The sequence below is a fragment of the Panthera uncia genome, chromosome D1, assembly GCF_023721935.1.
Source record: "Panthera uncia isolate 11264 chromosome D1, Puncia_PCG_1.0, whole genome shotgun sequence".
NCBI lineage: Eukaryota > Metazoa > Chordata > Mammalia > Carnivora > Felidae > Panthera > Panthera uncia.
The window spans coordinates 64,921,244-64,941,414 of NC_064808.1; the positions used below are offsets into that span (position 1 = coordinate 64,921,244).

At 37.9% G+C, this 20,171-nt stretch overlaps 1 long non-coding RNA gene across 1 annotated transcript; it reads right to left on the reverse strand.

The window, feature by feature from the left end:
- Positions 1–953: 953 nt before the first annotated feature.
- LOC125914708 (uncharacterized) lies at positions 954–19,912 on the reverse strand. The gene is made up of 2 exons (XR_007455397.1): positions 19,824–19,912; positions 954–1,110 (listed from the first exon to the last, which is right to left on the reverse strand). It is a non-coding gene; the product is annotated as an uncharacterized LOC125914708 (long non-coding RNA).
- Positions 19,913–20,171: the final 259 nt, after the last annotated feature.

Here is a 20,171-nt window from a genome sequence, read left to right on the forward strand (position 1 = left end):
ATCAGGATTAAACCCAAACTAATTCTAAAATCTATACTCTTAATTATAGTACACTTGCAGACATAGCTACCCAGAGTAGCAAGACAGGTAAGAAGTAGCCTCTGCATCAAAGAGGTTACTTTATGGTGTGGAGACAGACACACAAATGGACTATTTCACCATAAAGTGCTATGAGGGAAGTATATTCTGGCAACTATGGCAACACAGAGGAGGAACACTGAGAGCAAGCTTAGAAGTTAGAGCAGATAAGTCTCACAGAATGAGTTCAGAAATTTTAATGAGATGGAGAAAGACATTCCACTTAAAGAGAACAGCATATGTAAGGACATGAAGACATGAAGCTGAATGGCATGAGTATTCATTAATTTATTCAAAAGAATTTTTTTTTTTTACCTTTGGCTATATGCTAAGCACTGTGCTGTGTGGAGTTCTGGAAGGGATAGGTAGAAAAGGAAGAAGAAAGTACCACAAGAAGGTTACTATTACTGGTGTATAAAAACTAAAATGTAGGCAGGGTCAGTTCATGGAGGATCTCATGTGCAGTGCTAAACAGCTTAGACTTGAGCCAACATGAATTGGGAAAATGAAAAGCTTTGAAAGAGGGAATGAGAACATGGTTAATATTTTCATATCCAATGTCAAGAAGCGATCTCTTATTTCCTACACCTTTACAGTACTTTGTACTTCTCATATTATTTATCATGTATTCTTATAATTAAAACTGGATCTATACTAAATACCTCTTAGATCGCAAGCTTCTAATGGTCAACAAACTTGAATGCTGAATCTTTGGATCCTCCATAATGCTCAGAAGAGACTGCACTTTGTGTCCAGCTGTGTGCAGTAAGTGCTTGTTAAATTGAGTTGAACTGCCTCTATTCCTACACTTGTTTCCAACTTATCCCAGTCACCTCCCATCTCCTCTTAACAGGCTAAACACAGGCACACAGTGCTAACATGAGAAATACTTTTTATTTGCAGCAGGATAAGCAAGATTCCCTGGATAACAGATATCAGACAGTATGGACCCAGACTTCCAGAATGGGAGACTCCCAAGAACACATTCTCCCCTTATCCAAGCACTGCCTTCTTAAGAGCCTGGATCATACCCTGTCAAACAAGAATTGGACAGAAGGATGAAAATACAATTCTTTGAGATCTTCTGTTAATTTAAGGTCTATGAAGAAAATGTCAGATATACTGGAGCCAGAACACGTATACACTTAATTGCCTTGCTGTTACCTCAGTATAGAATTACTTTTTCATTTTTATTTTTTGTTAATTTTTTAAAACTATTCAAGCAATTCACTCTTTATCTTTCTACTAAAAAAACAACCAAAGGTAGGGAACACAAAATAACACCTAGATATAAGGTGTCCATCTCCTGGGTCACTCCATTTCAGTATAAGGTTATTTTCTTATAGAAGTCAAGAGAACTTCTTTGGAGAAGTTCTTTTTCTACCCTCCCTCACTAGTGAGGTAAGTTTACTCTATATATGAAGCATCACCTTTTCTTGGTGAATTTTCCTGAGCTTTTGACTGAGATGACTGCATTCATTCATAAAGTAACCTGAACACTCCTTAAAAGGACATTAACAAGTATTCCCACAACACCTTCAGTTCACTTCAACAGACATTTAATGAAGTGCAACACTCCGTCCTTAGGGGCCTTGAGCATCACTCAACTTACTATTATTGACACATCTATCACAGGATACAAGAACGTTGTGGAAATGAATAGATGAATTACTGCTATTTATACACCACTGATACCATAAAACAGAAATATAATTTTAGCCTTCACAAGATGAAAAGTAAATTTGTATGATGGAGGAACTGATTGGATTTTCTCTCCCTGGTTTTCATCATAAGTGCTTTTCCATCCAGATTACATCAAGTGACCTTGATGTCCACTGTCCTAGCACTTTATACCTTTCATTCTATTATAGGAATTATTTTGCTTTTATTGGTCATGGTCATGACAATGACCTTTCCCTCTCTCTCTTTTTTCTTTTTATTTATTTTCTCTCATCATCATATGCCAATAAGTCAACCAGGGGTAACATTCAAGATAGCTAACAATTGATCTGGCACAAGCATTAATCAATTGGAATGAATGCTTCCTGGGTTACCACACTGCTGGGTTCCAGCTGAAAATTATCTGAGCACCTGGCACAGGGTGGAGAACATAGCAGGTAATCAGTAAATAATTGCTAAATGAATAGATTAATGGATGAGTTAACTAACATACTAGATCAGACCTATCTTTGATCCAGTTTCAAATCATTCATTACTTTAATGCTTTCATTCTATTCAATCAACCAATCACTTTACTGAATTGCTTCAAAGTAGGCACTTGGTTGTTTAGGGTAACAGGAAAAAAGGGAATAGAAGGTTAAACAGAAATTGTCTGTTTCCTCAAGATCTCTCTAGTATGAGATATAAGATGTCTTCATAAATAATGATGGAACAAAGTAGAATAAAAAGTAGTGGTGGTTTACTTTTGGGGACCACTGAGATTCAAAACTAGATTCACTGAATTACAAAGGCCATGTATAAAAACATGGGCTTTGGAATCCCATAGACCTGGGTTTGAATCTCAGCTCCACCATTTCCTGTTGAGCAGGTAACATTGGGAATGCCATTAAACCATTTTTAGTCACAGTTCCCTCATCTTTAAAACAGAGTGTTAAGACTTCCCTTTAAGATCATGTGTTGAGTTTTAAATATGACAATATTGTAACATATTTAGCACAATGCCTGGTATTATCTCATGTTGCAATACTGGAATTATGGTGGTCAGCAAAGTGTATTCTTTAAAGGAAAATGAAGTTATTAGCTTTTAAAAAATCATGCTAGGTAGGAGCAAAGGCTTAGGAATCAGACAGACCCAGAGAGAGTTATACCATGACTTACTAGATGTATGGCTTGGAGCATTATATTTAACATATTTAAACCTCCAGTTTGCTCATCTGTACATCAGAGCTACATAAGGCATACAGTATTGTGGAATGGATTCAAATGAAAGAAAGGTTAACATGTAGCAAATGCTTAAAATGTGACCTAAACATGGGGACTCATAAAGGGCCTGAGGTAGAGGTGATAAACTTCTCACTTTCTATTTTAAAACTGACATCCAGATTTATGAGAACATGCTTGCTGCCAACATTTTCTTTTATTAAGGTATTTGATTGGATGATTGATTCCACTAGGAAACTTGAGCTGAATGAAATGCTTTCTAGAGGTTGCCTATCCAAAAAACCTGGACCCGAAAAGGGATGTTTGGAGAAGCTAACAATAGTGTTTTTGCAATAGTTGTACCCTGGTCCCCAGAGCAGGTAGTTTATATTCCTACATGATGGGCCTCTGAGGCTTGAGGAAAGACTTTTCTCCAGCTGACCTATGGTAGGTATTTATGACTGTACATTCCTTTCCCTTTGGCCTTTCCCTGAAACCCTGGATCTTCTGTAACAGGCAATCTACTACTATATTATCAGGAACAACTCAGCACAGGGCAGACCCGTGCCCACATCAAGATAAGGAAGCTGGAGAGATGGAATAGTCACAGTGAGAAGGAGTTTCAAGTCCCGCCACTTCTCGGCAATATTATCATGGACAAATTAACCCTCCTTTACTTTGATGTAAAGATGTGAAATGACAATGTGCATGTATATCAGTCTAACACCTTTCACTATATATTTATAAATATAAATGAAATTATGCACAAAATACACACATAGGCTTTCCACCCTACCTCAAGATGTCACTATTGCTCATTTGTTGCTGTTTACAATTTGACCTGGGGGATGTCTGTGTGGCTCAGTTATTAAGTGTCTGACTGGGTCAGGTCATGATCTCACAGTTCATGAGTTTGAGTCCCACACCAGGTGAGCTCAAGCTCCACTTGGGGTGAACATAAGACCCAAGTAAGCCCTACTTCTTTCTCTTTCTCTCTCTCACTCCGCCCCCCCCCCCCCCTTGTGGGATTCTCTCTCTCTGGCCCTCACTCTCACTCTCTCTGATACATAGATAAAATTTGACCTTTTTACATTGGGCCATAGTTTATATTTATTTGCTGTGTATTTGTATATTTATTTCTTTTGTTGTTTTTAAAACATTGTTAATTCCATCATGAAACATTTTAACTCCACATTGCCCATGAAGTGTGAAAGCAGTATTAAAGTTTACTTTTTCACAAATATGTATGCTTGGTTATGTGAACAGTGTCACTTCAGAATTAAAAGAAATGGATGTGTGAAGAGCTCTTTCCCTTCTCTTTGTCTGAATTTCTTACTGCTGACTAATGATACTGTTAACCCCTCCCATGTTTTTCAGTGATTGATGGCCAAATCGGCCCGGTTTAATCTACTGTCCTAAAATATTTGATTCCTCTTTTTTCAATTGATGTATACCTATTTAGGTATATAGTTCTACGACTTTTGTTAAACCTTTAAATTCACATAACCACTGTCATAAAATTGAGATAGAGAACACTGTTCTCATTTTAAAAGTTCTCTCCTATTTCTTTGTGATCCATACCCTGTCCCAAACTCTAGTCCCTGGCAACCCGATATGATTTCTATCCCTAAGGTTTTTCCTTTTCTATAATGTTATAGAATCATGTAAGATGTAGTATTCGAGTCTGACTTCTTTCATATAGCAAAATACATTTGAAACATCCATGTTGTCACATGTAACACTAGTTTGTTCATTTATATTGCAGAAAAGTATTCCATAGTATGGAGCCGGTTTATCCATTATTTAGCTGATGGACATTTGGGCTGTTTCCAGTTTTTGATGATTTATAAAGCTATGAAAAATATTTGTGTTCAGATGTGTGAAGATACATTTTTCATTTCTTTTAGAGAAATGCCCAAGAATGAAATTGCTGAGTTATATGGTAAATTTTCATTTAACTTGATAAGAAACTGCCAAACTGTTTTCCACAGTGGCTATACCATTTTGCATTCCCATCAGTAGTGTGATGCATTCTGATTACTTCACATCTTAATCAGTATTTAATATTGTCACTTGTGATTTAAGTCATTCTAATAGATATTTAGTGTCATCTCCTTAGGGTTTTAATTATCTTTTACATTTTACCTCAAAATATTTCAAATTTTGATACATTCCTCTGTAGATATGATGTCTGAATTTATTTCCAAATGACATCAGTGTTGTAAAAATTGTGGGGGATTTAATACGTTCCCTCTTCCAGTGATGTACATTACTGCTTCCATCTCGATAACCAAACTCTGTGTTCTGCTTTCTTTATGCCATTATGGTTTTTGCCCACTAGATGGCAACTGCTCAACTCTCTGGAACAGCTCTGTAGCTAAAAGAAGAAAATTGTTGTATAATAAAAGGATAAAAAGTTAGGCTATGAATTGTAAAGTGCTTTACTTCTTGATTGCAAAAAAAAAAAAAAAAAAAAAAACTGGAAGGAAGGAAGGGAGGGAGGGAATGACAACATTCCATTGACTGCCAAGTTAGAACTCATCATAACCTCATGTTGTGTGCTTCCCAAATAATTTCAATCTAAGTTTGTAACTACCAAATATGGATGGAACACAGCATATAAAAATACAAAATAAAGTGTATTTTTAACATGATAAATTAGTGGATATGGGAAGCAAATACCTTGTAGCACACATCATTCTGAAACTTGATCTAATTTCATCACACAGTATATACTTTCTAAGAATATCCTATGAAATATGGATATTTGTAAGTTTTAAGATACCAAACTGATATATTTTCTAGATTAGCTGTAGGTAAACTAAGAATTTAGTTTCTCTTTTTGTCACTGTTATTTTAGCACAATATAGGTCAGATCCCTTCTGTAAGGTTATTGCATTCATTCATATTAATCAAGCATTTATCTAGTTCCTATTATGGCCCTAACTTTGTGCTAGGCGTCAGGAATAGTTAGAGGAATAAGACTTAAAAGATGGTGGTGGTGGTGGTGGTGGTGATGGTGATGATGATGATAGCAACTGTCCTTTAGTATTAGGACTTTTTTAAAGACATTTATAAATGTCATCTTACTTAACCCTTATTGCCATAGGCTTATGAGAGATCATGGTCTCTATTTTTTACAGATGTGGAGACTGAGGCTCTGTGCCAACTAAGGTAACTACGGTTTTGACAAAAATGATTTCAAGGTGTATCTAGGTTAAGAGTAAGCTAGAGATGTCATTCAAGCATCAGTCTTTGAAGCTCTGTGACACAGAAGCAAATCAATTATTTCCTAGTTGGACAACTTCCAGCAGCTTAGAACTCTAAGCCTACCCTCACGACTTCTACAGCAATCACAGAGCAAAGGTAGTGGAGGGGAGGGTCTAAACCAGAGACTGGATGGAGGACAGAACTAGAATGCAAGCACCTGTAGGAGTCAAGATGAAGCCAAGTCATTGGGCTCCATCCATGCCAAAAGATGATGCTGGGAATATCACCAGCTGCAATCTCTAGCTATGGATATCAGTATGATTCCTAGAAATGAAGACAAGAAATACTTCTATGGATACCAGCAAAGCCTCCAGAGATCACAGACACTCACATGTGGTTCAGATGCTCACTCCCATTACTATGAGGATATATAAATTTTCTCCCACCCTCACCGAAATATCATCCTCAGAGGGATTATGAGTGAAAGAAAATTTTTTGAAAGGAAAAAAATATAATTTGAATTCATGTTTATCGCAAATGATAAGGTTTTAAAAACATCACCACACACATTTAAGTTCTTAACATTTGGGGAGCCAAAGAAAGCTTTGAGGATCTGTTATTAAAGTTATGAACATTCACTCCCACTAACTTCCCCACCACACATACAAGTATTTTTTTTTATATTTTTGCATCTATCTCTGTAGTGTTTAGACAATAATTGAGGCTCACTCACCAACTCTCTGAAGATCCATAGGTCCCAGGTTAAGAAATTGGAATAGTGTAAATCATACTAAAACTTGAGTTTTGACTCAGTCATTTGTCATCCATGTAACCTTGGCTAAATCATCTCTTCTCTCTGAATTTCAGTTTTCTTACTGTATTTGTTTAATGACTACTAAATGGAGGGATGGGATAGGGATGGCTATGTAATTTTTTTAACATTTCTTGTATACAAGTTTTTATACCAAGTTCTACAATATATGAATATATTTATAGTCCTTTGTGTTCCTATATAATTAGTTCAGATCTGTAACCAATAGCTTCTAATTGTCACCTTAGGAGTCTCCATTTTTCTCCATTCTACCAGCATCATCAGAACTCTGAGGCAGTCCTCATCGTCACATATGAGGAGCTGCAGTAGCATTCTGTTATCTTGCTGTTTCAACCATTAATTGTTCCTATGCATGAAGTACACCATTCTTAACCAACTGCTTCTCATAATTATCATGCTGAAAACTCTACTAAGGCTCTCAACCTCTAAGATAGCACATTTAAAACTTAATGGTAAAAATATTTTTAAATCAATTTGTTTTACTTTGCTTAATCAATCTTGCCTCCTCAGCTTCATTCATCTAAATCTTACAACTAAGAGGAAACTCTCATAGAAGGAAAGATAGTGATGATTGTAGTCCTTGACTCAACCACTTACTAGGTGTTTTCATCTCCAATGAAAAACACTTCTTCTATCAGGGCCTTAATTTTCTCAATTCTTTTTTTATTATTATTATTATTAATGTTTATTTATTTTTGAGAGAGAGCATGAGTGGGGGAGGGTAGGGGGGTAGAGAGAGAGAGGAGACACAGAATCCAAAGCAGCCTCCAGGCTCTGAGCCGTCAGCACAGAGCCTGACACAGGAGATCACGACCTGGGCCAAAGTCAGATGGTTAACCAGCTGAGCCACCCAAGCGCCCCAATTTTTTCAACTCTTAAATGAAGTAATTGGGCTAGACCATTTCTAAGATCCCTCAAAGCTCTGATCTTATCTGGCTCCATGACACTAGACCCCTTAAATGCTGTGTTCATTCAACTATGAATCCTTGTCCCTTCTGTGCTCTCTTTCTCCAGTATTCTTTCTACCAAAGTAAAAATTTTGTGTTCTCCAAGGTTCAATTTAGGTACTTCAAAATCCATGAAATTTTTCAAATTCCTGAGCCTGTGAGATGGGTTCCCTTGTTTGAGTTTTCATGTCATCTAACTTCTGCACTAATCAATCAGAGCATCTTATACTGGCATAGTAGTTTTTTAATATTCATTCTCAAACTTAGCAAAGCTAAGTGATCAGCCCAAAATTCATCAGCTCTAAGACAATTGACCTAGGGCTAGAATTGAAATCTGAATTTGATTGTACAATTTTCCTTCCCTATGTATTCAACATGTCACATTATCATCTGTATCTTTAAGTTTCACATATACAGATAAGACTTAATTCAATAAACACATATTAAGCCCACACTTTGTACAATCTGTTTAGGTACATTCTATGGCTAGGATGGATGGGTAACAAGTCGAGTTTTCTACCATAGACTTTCTTCATTCTTTTGTATCCTGGAAAATGTTTTTTTATTTAAAATTTATTTTTTAGAGAGAGTGTGTATGTGAGCAAGGGATAGAGGCAGAGGGAGAAAGAGCGAGAAGCTCCACGCTCAGCACAGAGCCTGATGAGGGGCTCAATTCCACAACCCTGGGATTATGACCTAAGCCAAAATCAAGAGTTGGACACATGTTCAACATTCTGAGCCACCCAGGCATTCCTGTATCCTGGCAAATTTTAAAGCACATATTAAAGTACAATATTATTGAGTATGGAAAATAAGAACATTGACTGTGGAGTCAGAAGAACCTAAATTCTCTTCCTGCTTTCCTTCCTTCTTCCCACCCTTCCTCCCTCCCTTTTACATTTTTAAGGAAAATGTAAATTGTATTAAAAGAAGAAAACATGGTATTATATACCACCAATATACTTCCAACTTCAACAATGACCCCCTCATAACCAAAATTACTAGATCTACACTCCTAACCACTCTCTCAGATTGGAGGCAAAATCAGGCATCATTTCACTTTATTTATGAACATTTTGGCAAGAAGACTTAAATATAAGACCTCTTTGTTTTGTATTTAAAAACATTTTTTAATGTTCATTCATTTTTGAGAGAGAGAAAGAGAGAGAGACAGTGAGCAAGCGAGCACTATTTGGGGACGGGCAGTGAGAGAGGGAGACACAGAATCTGAAGCAAGTTCCAGGCTCCTAGCTGTCAGCACTGAGCCTGACGTGGGGCTTGAACTCAAACTGGGAGATCATGACCTGAGCCAATGGCAGACGCTTAACCAAGTGAGCCGCCAAGATGCCCCAAGAACTCTTTCTTTTTAACATGACTGTAGTACCAACAAAAGTTCTAATACCATCAAATAACTTCAGGATTCAAATTTTCCTAATTGTCTGATGGCTTATACATGTTTGTTCAAATTAGGATTCAAAACAAGTTTGCACCTACATTCCATGTCTCTTAAGTATCTTCTAATCTCCGGCAACTCTCTCTCCCCCAACTTCTTGCAATTTATTTGGTGGGGAAGAAAACAACAGGTTATCCTGTAGAGGTTTCTACAGTCTGGATTTTTTTAAATAATTTTTTTTTACGTTTTATTTATTTTTGACACAAACAGAGGTTGTGAGACAGGCAGAGAGAGGAAGACAGAGGATCTGAAGCAGGTTCTGTGTAGACTTCAGAAAGCCTGATGAAGGGCTTGAACTCATGAACCATGAGCCAAAGTCAGATGCTTAACTGACTGAGCCACTCAGACACCTCTGGATTTCCTTGATTGTAATGTCTCCTGCTTTTTTCCCCTATGAAATAAGAATTGAACCTAGAGACTTCGTTTTACTCAAGTCTACATTTTGAGCAAGACCACTTTACATGTTTGCTCTAAAGAGACATTTCCTTTCAACTATTTGCTGACTTAAAATTCAGTTTATATAGAACACGGTGTTTCTTTTACTTTATTTACCAGTTTTCAGAGTGATGAATGGATTTCCTAAGCATCCCTCCCCAAAGCTGATAATGAGGTAATTTTTAAACAATATTATTCTGAAATCATGGATTTCAACATATTTACTATGTGTTAATTCATTCCAATTAGTATCCTTGTCAGTACTCAGATTGTCTTTTTGTCCTATAGAAGCTTCTTCAAGTAGGCTTCTGACATATGACACTTCATATCTTTCCAGAGAGTTTACTTGCTTTTTGACACAAGATGTTCCAAGGTTCATATTTCCTACCTCAGACTTAGAATCAGTTTTGTCTTTAAAAAAAAAAAGTTTTTTCAAGAAGCTCTGGCTTAAAAAAACAGAAATGGTACTTAGAAACCACACTCAAGGTACTAGGTGTGTTCACAGCTGTTTAGCTCTCATTGCCCTTTTGAATGGTTACAACTAGAAAATACTGTTTTTAAGGCAAAATACATGAATGACTTATTCTAAACTTATAATTCAATTTCTACTTACTCAATATTAAAAGAATCTGGGTTCTTATCCCAACATTACCCGTCACATGTAGAACAAATAATATAATGTGTAACAATTTTCAATCCTCAATTCTGTGCCTGAAAAATGAGATTAATACAAACATCCTTATACTGAGTATTCAAAAAAAAGTGATATTTGGTTTATTCAATCACATAGCAAATACTGAAATACCACATACTAATTGCACATATATGGGGCTCACCATTTGAATTTTTTATATGCAGAAGTGAAAAATAAAAGCCAGAAAATTCCTAACTCCATACTAGAACATTCCGTAAGTTACTGATTAAATACAGTGAGAAAGGTCCACTATAAAGTATAGGAAAATTGCTGGATTAATCACAAACTTCTAAAGTAGAACACTGAACTCCCTTTACTCTGTTATTCCTTCCTTCCAATCACATAAACATTATCTTGCCAAATAAAACATCAACTCTAATGTCAGGCACTCTTCATGTGGGATCCAAATGAAGCTCTACTGAGCCAGAGACAATTACCTCTGAAGCATTCCTCCCTTGGACCTGGGCTGTATTAACCAAATATTTCCATTTCAGCAGCAAAAGGAAAGAGTCATAGAAAATCCTCAAAAGAACTGCAGCCACAGAGTTAACTGGCATTATAAATCTCTCTGGGACACCACTTCCCTATGTTCAGAAATGTAGGCAAAGCTCCTCTCTTTGTTCAGACCTTCCCTTAATTAGGGCTCAGGGAGCTTGGAAAATTCTCTGAAGTAAGTGTTGGTGCTTCTTTGGCTTTTGAAGAGTAATAGCTTTGGTGGGACAGAGAGGTTTAAAAAAATTCAGATCTCTTAACTAGGAACCCAAACCAATCTAATCAAAGTGGCTGAGCCCTGGGGTACTCTCTAATGAGACTTAAGAATTAACAACACAGGAGAAACAATTATTTTTTTCCCCCGCTGGGTGCCAGGAGGCTGCCTTAAATGTGACCCACACTCACTTGCACCAGTACCATAGGAGCAAAGCCATGCCCCCTTCCTAGATTGATTCTCTACAAGCCTCTCTGGAGAGTCTCCCTAGGGTGGGATTCTTCCACTTCCCATTGTTTCTGCATTAGCCCCCATTCTTCTCTTTCCCTCTACTTAGTCTCTTTTGTGGGGTGCTGCAGATTCCCATGATTTGATTTTTTTTGTTTTGCTTTGTTTTGTGTTTTTGTTTGCTTGTTTGTTTTTTTACTTGTGCCCTGCTCTGGCCAAAGCCAGTTACTTGTTCCCTACCTCTGTACCACTGTGCATGCCGTTCCTTCTGCATAGAAGGCCTTTATTTCTCTCAACAATTCTTCCTTCTAAACTTCCATAGCTCCACTACAAAGTTTTTCTAAATTCTTTTCTATTTCTCTTTGCCATGTATCATTCCCTCTGTGCTATCTCTTTACCTAATACATACCTCTATCATCCCACTTAGTGTGGCAATTATGCACCTATATGTATGTTTCCTCTGTAATACTCTAAGCCTCCTGAGTAAAAGAATCATGATCATTTATTTTTCTTTCCCCAATTCCTATTTTAACTCTTTCTACATCAAAGGACATTCATAAATATTTGAGGGCTTCTTGCTAAGGGGAGATATATTACAGAATATCCAGTAAACAAGTAGAGGTGCAAAGTTCTGTGGGAATATAAAAAAGGGAGAAACTGCCTCCAAGACACAAGACACTAACATCCCGACCTCCAAGTCACACAGATGAGGTGGCCATTTGGGAGAAGATTAACACTTAAAAAGGCCACAAATCAAATAAGTGGCATCTTTACCTAGGATACTTCTCACTTCCTCTACTGAGAGAGATTCAGAGAACACACACCATCCCATCTGACATTGATAATCTATGGTCAGCTTCCACCACATTACCCAGAAAATAAGTGGTCAAAAGCTATATTCTTAATAAATGTATGTAATATGTAAGCTGTGTACCACTTTCAGAAAGGTCTCTGTCACTGTGACCTAATAATACTAACTAGAATCATTCCATACATGCATATGACCCTGGGTTGCTCTCCAAAAACATTCTCACATACTCTAATACATTTTCTCTCTTTCATTTATATGACTTATATTAATTTGTCATTATACAGTTATGTTTTATCGCCCATATAAAATCTCTCCCTCTGCTGTATATGTATATTCACTATATAAATTTGTGTGTGTTATATATTAAATAATAAAGCTGTAATTTGATTATTTGACTATCTTCCCTACTTCTGTGGGAGTTCCATGAGGAGAAAGTTATCATTGTTATTATCAAAATTTCTGCTTTCCTCTCAGCGAGTCGAGTCCCAGAGACATGGTCATCCCACAATAAAATGGGGGAATGAATGAATCTATCAAACTTCTGAGATTGAGCCACCTGTGTTTCCTTCCATAGAGATCCTTTCCTAGTCTTGCTACTGGAAGACATCAGAGTAACTCATAGCAGCTCCATTTTTGCTCATTGAGAGAAGAAATGAAGATGGTGCAATCAGATTGGCTTAATAACATGACCCTATGGCTACTGTACAGAAGCACCCAAGTGATGGAGAGTGAAACAAAGAAAGACACATGAAAGAAAAATAATCTCAGCACAACACCTTCAAATCAATTCTCTATGCCCTTGTTTTTCACTTCTCCTGGAGGGTGGAGTCTAGAAACTGCAATCTTTTCATGATGATTGTTGGACAGGCTTCTTCTGACACTCTCAGGCTTTTCTTGGAGTTTGTAACAAGACTGCTAAGAAATATCCAGCCTCAGGTTTAACCCAATCCCCAGGCTTTCTTATTATGGTGGCTGTCATGATCTTTCTCCCCCCAAAAGATACACAAAGCTCTCAAAGCCTCCCTTAAGTGTCATTTACCATTCTTCAAAATCTGTTGAACATCAAAGGCAATGGTTGACTAAGCATTTTACAACAGGCCTTTATTTTCAGTCTCCTATCAGTATTTCAGATCCAGAGGAAAGATATTTCTTAAACTTTTTCTTCTTCATATATTTCTCTCTTCTCAATTTCACCAAACTTTACCACGAAGTGTTAAACCCAAAGGTTTCCAGGAAACATTCAAGTGATAGTTTTTTTCCTGCCCCGGCTTCTCTGTCCTATTTGCACCCACCTGTTTTCTAACTTCGGCTCTATTTCTCTCTCTCTCTCTCTCTCTCTCTCTCTCTCTCTCTCTCTCTCTCTCTTTTTAAATTTCAAAACAGTAACATTGATAAATAATATCCCAGAATCAGTGTCTAGGTGAACATAGGATAACAATAATGCTCGCCATTTACACTGTGCTTTATAGAAAGGTTTTTTACACATTTTGTCTGATTTTTAACATGTCTCTATAGGATAAACCAGTCATCAAATAGATAGCCAGTCAGTACCACACCACCCAGTCTGATGAGGTAAATGTGTTACTGTCACCAGAGAAATAGGTCTTATCCCATGTGTAGGGCACACTGAGATTTTACAAAGTTGTACATACAAAGTTGAACGAGAGCCTAAGAACCACTCCATAGCAACATGAAAGAGTTACAGTCATTTAGCTACAGAAGAGAAACACAGCCACTTGAACAAACTCTCTTCCCCATGTTTACATATATTCAGTATAAATAGTTTTATAGGTGTAGTTTAAAAATACACAGCATACATGAGAAAATATTTTAAAGTTACCATTTCAAAATGCAGTGTTCTGAGCCTCTGACATTTTAAATTAGCTAGTTCTACAATTTAAGGCTGTCCAGCTAGAATTTACATGTTATAATTAGAGAAAGTTGAAAGCATAATTTAATAAAGGATTAGTCTACATTTGACCCTTTTTAAAATGGCAAAGGAAACAGCAATCACACCCTCATTTTGAACATAAAAATGCTGGGTTAGGAATGATGTTCCAGGCCACAGAGCTGGCAAGTGAAGGGTCTAGATCTGGAAACCATCTCTTTTGACTCTTAGGCCAACACTGCACGTCTCTGACAAGGTCTAATAGATTATAATAGGTCCCAAAAAATAGTTTTGATACTTGATGTTTGTCTAATTTATGGGTTCAGTCTTTTCTCTAACTGGTATGACTATAAGGGGCCAAGAAACAAAGTTACATTTTACAAACAGATTTTAACAATTTTATACACAGAATATATTTTAAGGTTATTTTCAGTAACTTAAAAAAATTCTAACTTTAGTAAGGTATAAAAATGCCATAGTTGGAAAAATTACAAAACTTTTAGAAATAATGGGAAAATCCCTATTGATGATACATGACTTCGCAAGAATATTGTTGCCACCACACGGGGGTGTCGTGTTCTTAATATGTGCTTTGCTGGAATTTTGAGCAGCTCAGATGAGCAAGCTTGGGAGTAGCAGAGAGCTGAATTTTACTGGCCAAAACAAAGCAGTTTGTCTCATCTGCACTAAGCACGAGGCCCAGGGATAGGAGTGAAGTCATAATTCATCAAATTGTCTCCAATGTGAAATCATCTTCACAATATTAATGTGTCAAAATTGTTCAGTCTCAGAAGATACTTTAGATTCTATGTGACTTACCTGTGGTGGGGCAGCAATTTCACTAGAAGCAGTCCTATTAGTATATGCCATGTTATACTCTCCAGTGCAAGAAGGTGATTAGGAAATTATTATACAATAGTGACTTTTATTGTTGGAATTACTGTGAGATAATTGACCATGGTGGGAGCTCTGTCCCCAAGCTGAAAGCAAATCATGGGAGCCAAGGTCAATTATCTTAAATTATATCCACAGTGAAAAGAGCTATTGCGATCATCATAGGACATAATCATCAAATATGTCAAGTCCTAAATGGCCAAACCTTTTCAATTACATTGTAGTGATTGCAGGTGCTATATTGGTGTTTTTTTATCTTTTATTTTAGAGAAGCAGGGGAGAGAGAGAGAGAGAGTGCATGAGTTGAGACAGAAAATCTTAAGCAGACTCCATGCTTAGCAGAAAGCCCGACGTGGGGCTTGATCTCACAACCACAATATCATCACCTGAGTGAAAATCAAGACCCAGACACTTAACCAACTGAGCCACCCAGGCGCGCCCCCCCCCCCCATATTGTTTAAAGGAAAACCATAATAATCAGAATACACATAATAATCAGAAAGGTTTCTAACTGGGAAAAATTTGGTAATGCGAACACACCAGAAGAACTTCCCAGAATAGTTCATTACTTCTGCATATGCAGGTTTTCTGCTTCTGCACTTGTAGTGGGCACATTTCTTCTAAAGAATTGACCAGTATTAACAATTACTTCTCGAGTTTATGTTAGTCATTGCAGGTAATTCATTAACTCTTTTTGTTGTTGTTGATGTGCAATACTATACTAGTTTCAGGTGTACAACACAACAATTGATAATGCTACACAGTATTCAGTGCTCACCACAATAAATGTAGTCATGATCTGTCACCATACAATGCTATTTCAACATTCCTGACTACACTACTTATGCCATACTTTTCACCTCCACGACTTATTTATTTTGAAGTCATTATTAACGTTTCATAACTTAGGTACAATTTAATGTTAGTTACTAACAATAGCTTAATTTTCGTGGGAAAGCGTAAGTTTTTCAATCAGGCAGACCAAAGTCTGAATCTGTAGAATCCCAGGTTTCCCAGGTTTACCATGTACTAACTGTGCAACTTAATTGCCTAACAGTGTATAGGGTCAAAGGAAATAAAAAGCAATTCAGATGGGCTTCTGAAAGCAATTTAGCCAAGGAAGGTATGGGCAGGGTTAAGGGAACCAACAAGGAATATGAAGGCATTCAGGACTCATGAGGGCAAGATGTCTTTACTATCTCTAGTGCTTAAGGCAAGGGAGAAAAATAGAGAACCAGAATCTGGTGAGAGCTGGAGCCCTCACAGAAGTGTTTGCTGCCTGGCAGGAGCTACAATCACTTGTGAACAAATGCCACCATGCAACAGCAGGAAATGAATACGCTAGTCTTTTTCCTTTCTGGCCTTCTGATCTCTTGCAGGATCCACTTTTTGCCCAAACCCAATTAGAAACAAGCCAGCAAGGAAGCCCTCGATGGACCAGACAATAGTGTCCAGCCCCTAAGGCACTGAAAAGGACAGAGGCAAGCAGATATTTCTACTGGGTTGGGGGGATGCCAACAGACAAAAGCTGCTTACTCTCTTGAGTGTTTTGTTTTCCTCATTTATAATAGAGAATTGAACAAACTCCTGCCAGATAAAATTAAATCTAAAGATTCAATGAAATATACACAGATGCATAATGCAGTGCACATCACATAACAGATGCTCAAACAACAACAGCTAGCTCTTACCTTATATATATATATATATTTTAGTATTTATTTATTTTGGTGAGAGCACAAGCCAGGGACAGGCAGAGAGAGGGGGAAAGAAGATCTGAAGTGAGCTCTGTTCTGACAGGCTGACAGCAGTGAGCCCAACTTCGAGCTCAAACTCATGAACCATAAGATCATGACCTGAGCCGAAGTCGGAAGCCCAACTGGCTGAGCCACCCAGGCGCCCCCACTTCCCTCATTTTTTGACAGTAACGAAACGCTGTGAAGATGAGTGTACATTCTCTATTAAATTCAACAACATTCCAACAAGGTTTACCCCTCAAGAAGCTATTTTGTTTCTTTTTATAGGAAGCTTTTATGTTTTCTTCTTTACAACATAGGGAGACCATGTATAGAAAGATGAAAGCACTAGAAAACTAAGTTCTCTAATGTCGCAAACCGTGTGCTTATTTCAGTTTTGATTAGGAGGCCTCTGCAAAACAGGTGCATTGTTTCTGACCAGCACAACTCTGCCCAAGAGCACATGAGTGGAGAGTGATAGAAAATCAGGGTTCTAAACATTTTGTACTTTATACTCTACCACTAATCTATGAAAGCATGATTCCAACAGAAAGCAACAAGCTTGCCTTTCTGAGGATATGTGTATGGTTTTAGCCTTTAAAGTTAAAATTATCAGTGAGCATTGAGGTGCCTGGGTGGCTCAGTGGGTTTAGCATCTGACTTCAGCTCAGGTCATGATCTCACGGTTAGTGGGTTCAAGCCCCACATCAGGCTCTGTGCATACAGCTGGAGGCTGGAGGTTGGGTTAGTGGGTTCAAGCCCCACATCAGGCTCTGTGCATACAGCTGGAGGCTGGAGGTTGGGTTAGTGGGTTCAAGCCCCACATCAGGCTCTGTGCATACAGCTGGAGGCTGGAGGTTGCCTCGGATTCTATATCTCACTCTCTCTCTGCCCCTCCCCTGCTCATTCTCATTTGTTCTCTCTCTCTCAAAAATAAATAAGCATTACAAATTTTAAATAAAATAAAATAATTAGCATGAAAGGCACTGAAGTTTGTTGGAGTGCCACTGCTCTCACAGAGCACCTGTGCTATGCCAGTCTTGCCCACCACCCCAGGAACTGTCTGCCACTTTTCCAGGTTTTATGGTCCTTAAGGCATGTTCTGCCTGAATATTTGCTTGTACACGTCTTTGCTTATATATTATTTGTTCCCTCATGATAGCAAGGACCTAGGCTATCTTGTTCTCCTTTATGCCTAGTAATACCTAGAGTCTGTTAGTAAATACTAAATAAGCTCACACACAGAAAAAAAGCATGTACATAAAAGTAGTTGACGTGTGAATTTGATTGCATGGTGTATTCAAACCACTTTGAAACAGGTACCCCCAACAGGGTGGCAATTATTATTGCTGTTTTCATTATCGCTACTACTAGGAATGATGGTAAAACGGTGCATACATGGTAAATATTATGGTGATGACAGTTATTTCCCGATGATTGTGTCCTGGTCATACATGCTTATGCTTAAAACAAGACTCCAGTCTTTGTATTCAGCTTGTGACTACTGCCAACTTTATGTTTGCAGTGACACTGCCAGACAGATTGTGTAGCTTGGAATGATATCTCTCAAATAGTAGTGGCAATAATGTCCCAGATTTTAGGAAAAATGCCACATGACAAATGCCAAGTGCTAAACAAATAATAAAAGGGAAGCCTACATACTTCTACTTCTGGAAAGATGAAGTGGGAGTGCTTTTTCCAATTCTTTCTACTGAGTACAACTAGAAACCCTGGGCATTGTACAGAGAACATAAGACTCTATAAGGTGGAGAAAAGCAAGCTCACCATCTACAGACCTAGAGACTAGAGAAGTAACATGGTGCTGAGTTCCTTGCACTTTTTTTGTTTGTTTCTTTGTTTCATCTATTCTAGAGTTAGAGCTAAAAAAGCCAGAAAACCAAAGACGCCAATAGGCAGAGACACAAAAAGCTCTAACAAATGCCTTTCCTCTCAAGTCAAAAGGCCATGAAGGCCTAGAAAGACAGAAAACTTTCAGATTGTAAGATCTCTCCTCCTACCAAATACAACACAAAAAACTATGACCCTAATCCCACCCACACAAAAAAGGCCAAGTGGGGAGCCTAGATTTCCACCATTGTTGGCCAGTAATGAGGTTCCCCAACATTCCTTCTGGGATAGAGTCAGAGGTGGCCTGGGATCTGGTACTTAGTAAAGCTATCCGCATCAAGAGCTGTGTCAATAGAGACCATGTGAAGAGCCTGGACCTCCACTCCCACCTGGCTGTACCGAGGCACCCCTTCTTCTCCCCAGGGAGGTAGTGTCAGAGAAGGACTGCTAGAGGGTCAAAATTTCACCACTATCATTCAACACTAGTAAGACAATACCTTCCCACCTCCATCCACCATGGTGTCTGTAGGAACCATGTAGAGAGAAGTAGCAGAAGGGAGGTATCAGTGGAAGCCTAGTGGAAAGCTTGAACTCCCAGTTCTGCTCAGCAATCATGAGAAGCCTTGCCTCTCCTCCTTAGTGTCAACAGAGGCTGGATGGGAAACATAGATTTCTGTACCTGCTTAGCAGTAATTAAATGGTACTTGCTCCCCCCTTTCTCCTACCTCAATAAGAGAATGTAAGGGATGGAGGGAAAAATCAGTGATCAGAAAGATAAAACAATATAAATCACGAGAATTACTGCTTCCCTCCAAAAATGGAAAAGAGCCTCACACTGTAGGAAGAGAACAATCTATTTAAGAGTTGTGTAATCAGAGTCCCAGAATGAAAGAAGAAAGATGGTAGGTCTAGAAAAACACTCAAAGGAATAATGGCTGAAAAATTCCCAAATTTGGAGAAGTTGCATGAATGTGTGTGTGTGTGTGTGTGTGTGTGTGTGTGCGTGCACACACACACACACACACCTCTATAGATTCAAGATGCTAAGCAAACCCCAAACAGAATAAACTCAAAGAAATCTATACCAAGACACATCATAGTCAATCTTATGAAAACTAAAGGCAAAAAAAAATACATAAATAAAAATGTAAAAGCAGCAAAAATGAAATGACATTTTACCTACAGGGAAAATCTATTTGGATGACAGTGGATTTCTCATCAGAAATCTTTCTGGAGGCCATAAGGGAGCAACACAGCATTTTTCAAGCTCTGAAAGAAAAGAACTGTCAATTCAGAATACTGTACCCATAAAAAATCGTCAGAAACTAAGGGCAAAATCAAGACATTCTCGGATAAAAGAAAACTAAGAAAACTTGTCACCGGCACACTTACCTCCCCCCCCCCCCCAACCAACCAAAATCTAAAGAAAGTTCTTTAAACAGAAATGATAAGTGATAACAAAAGGAAGAAATAACATGGTTACTAAAAAAAGCAGGGGCGGGCAGGTAAAAAGGATAAATACAGACTTTCC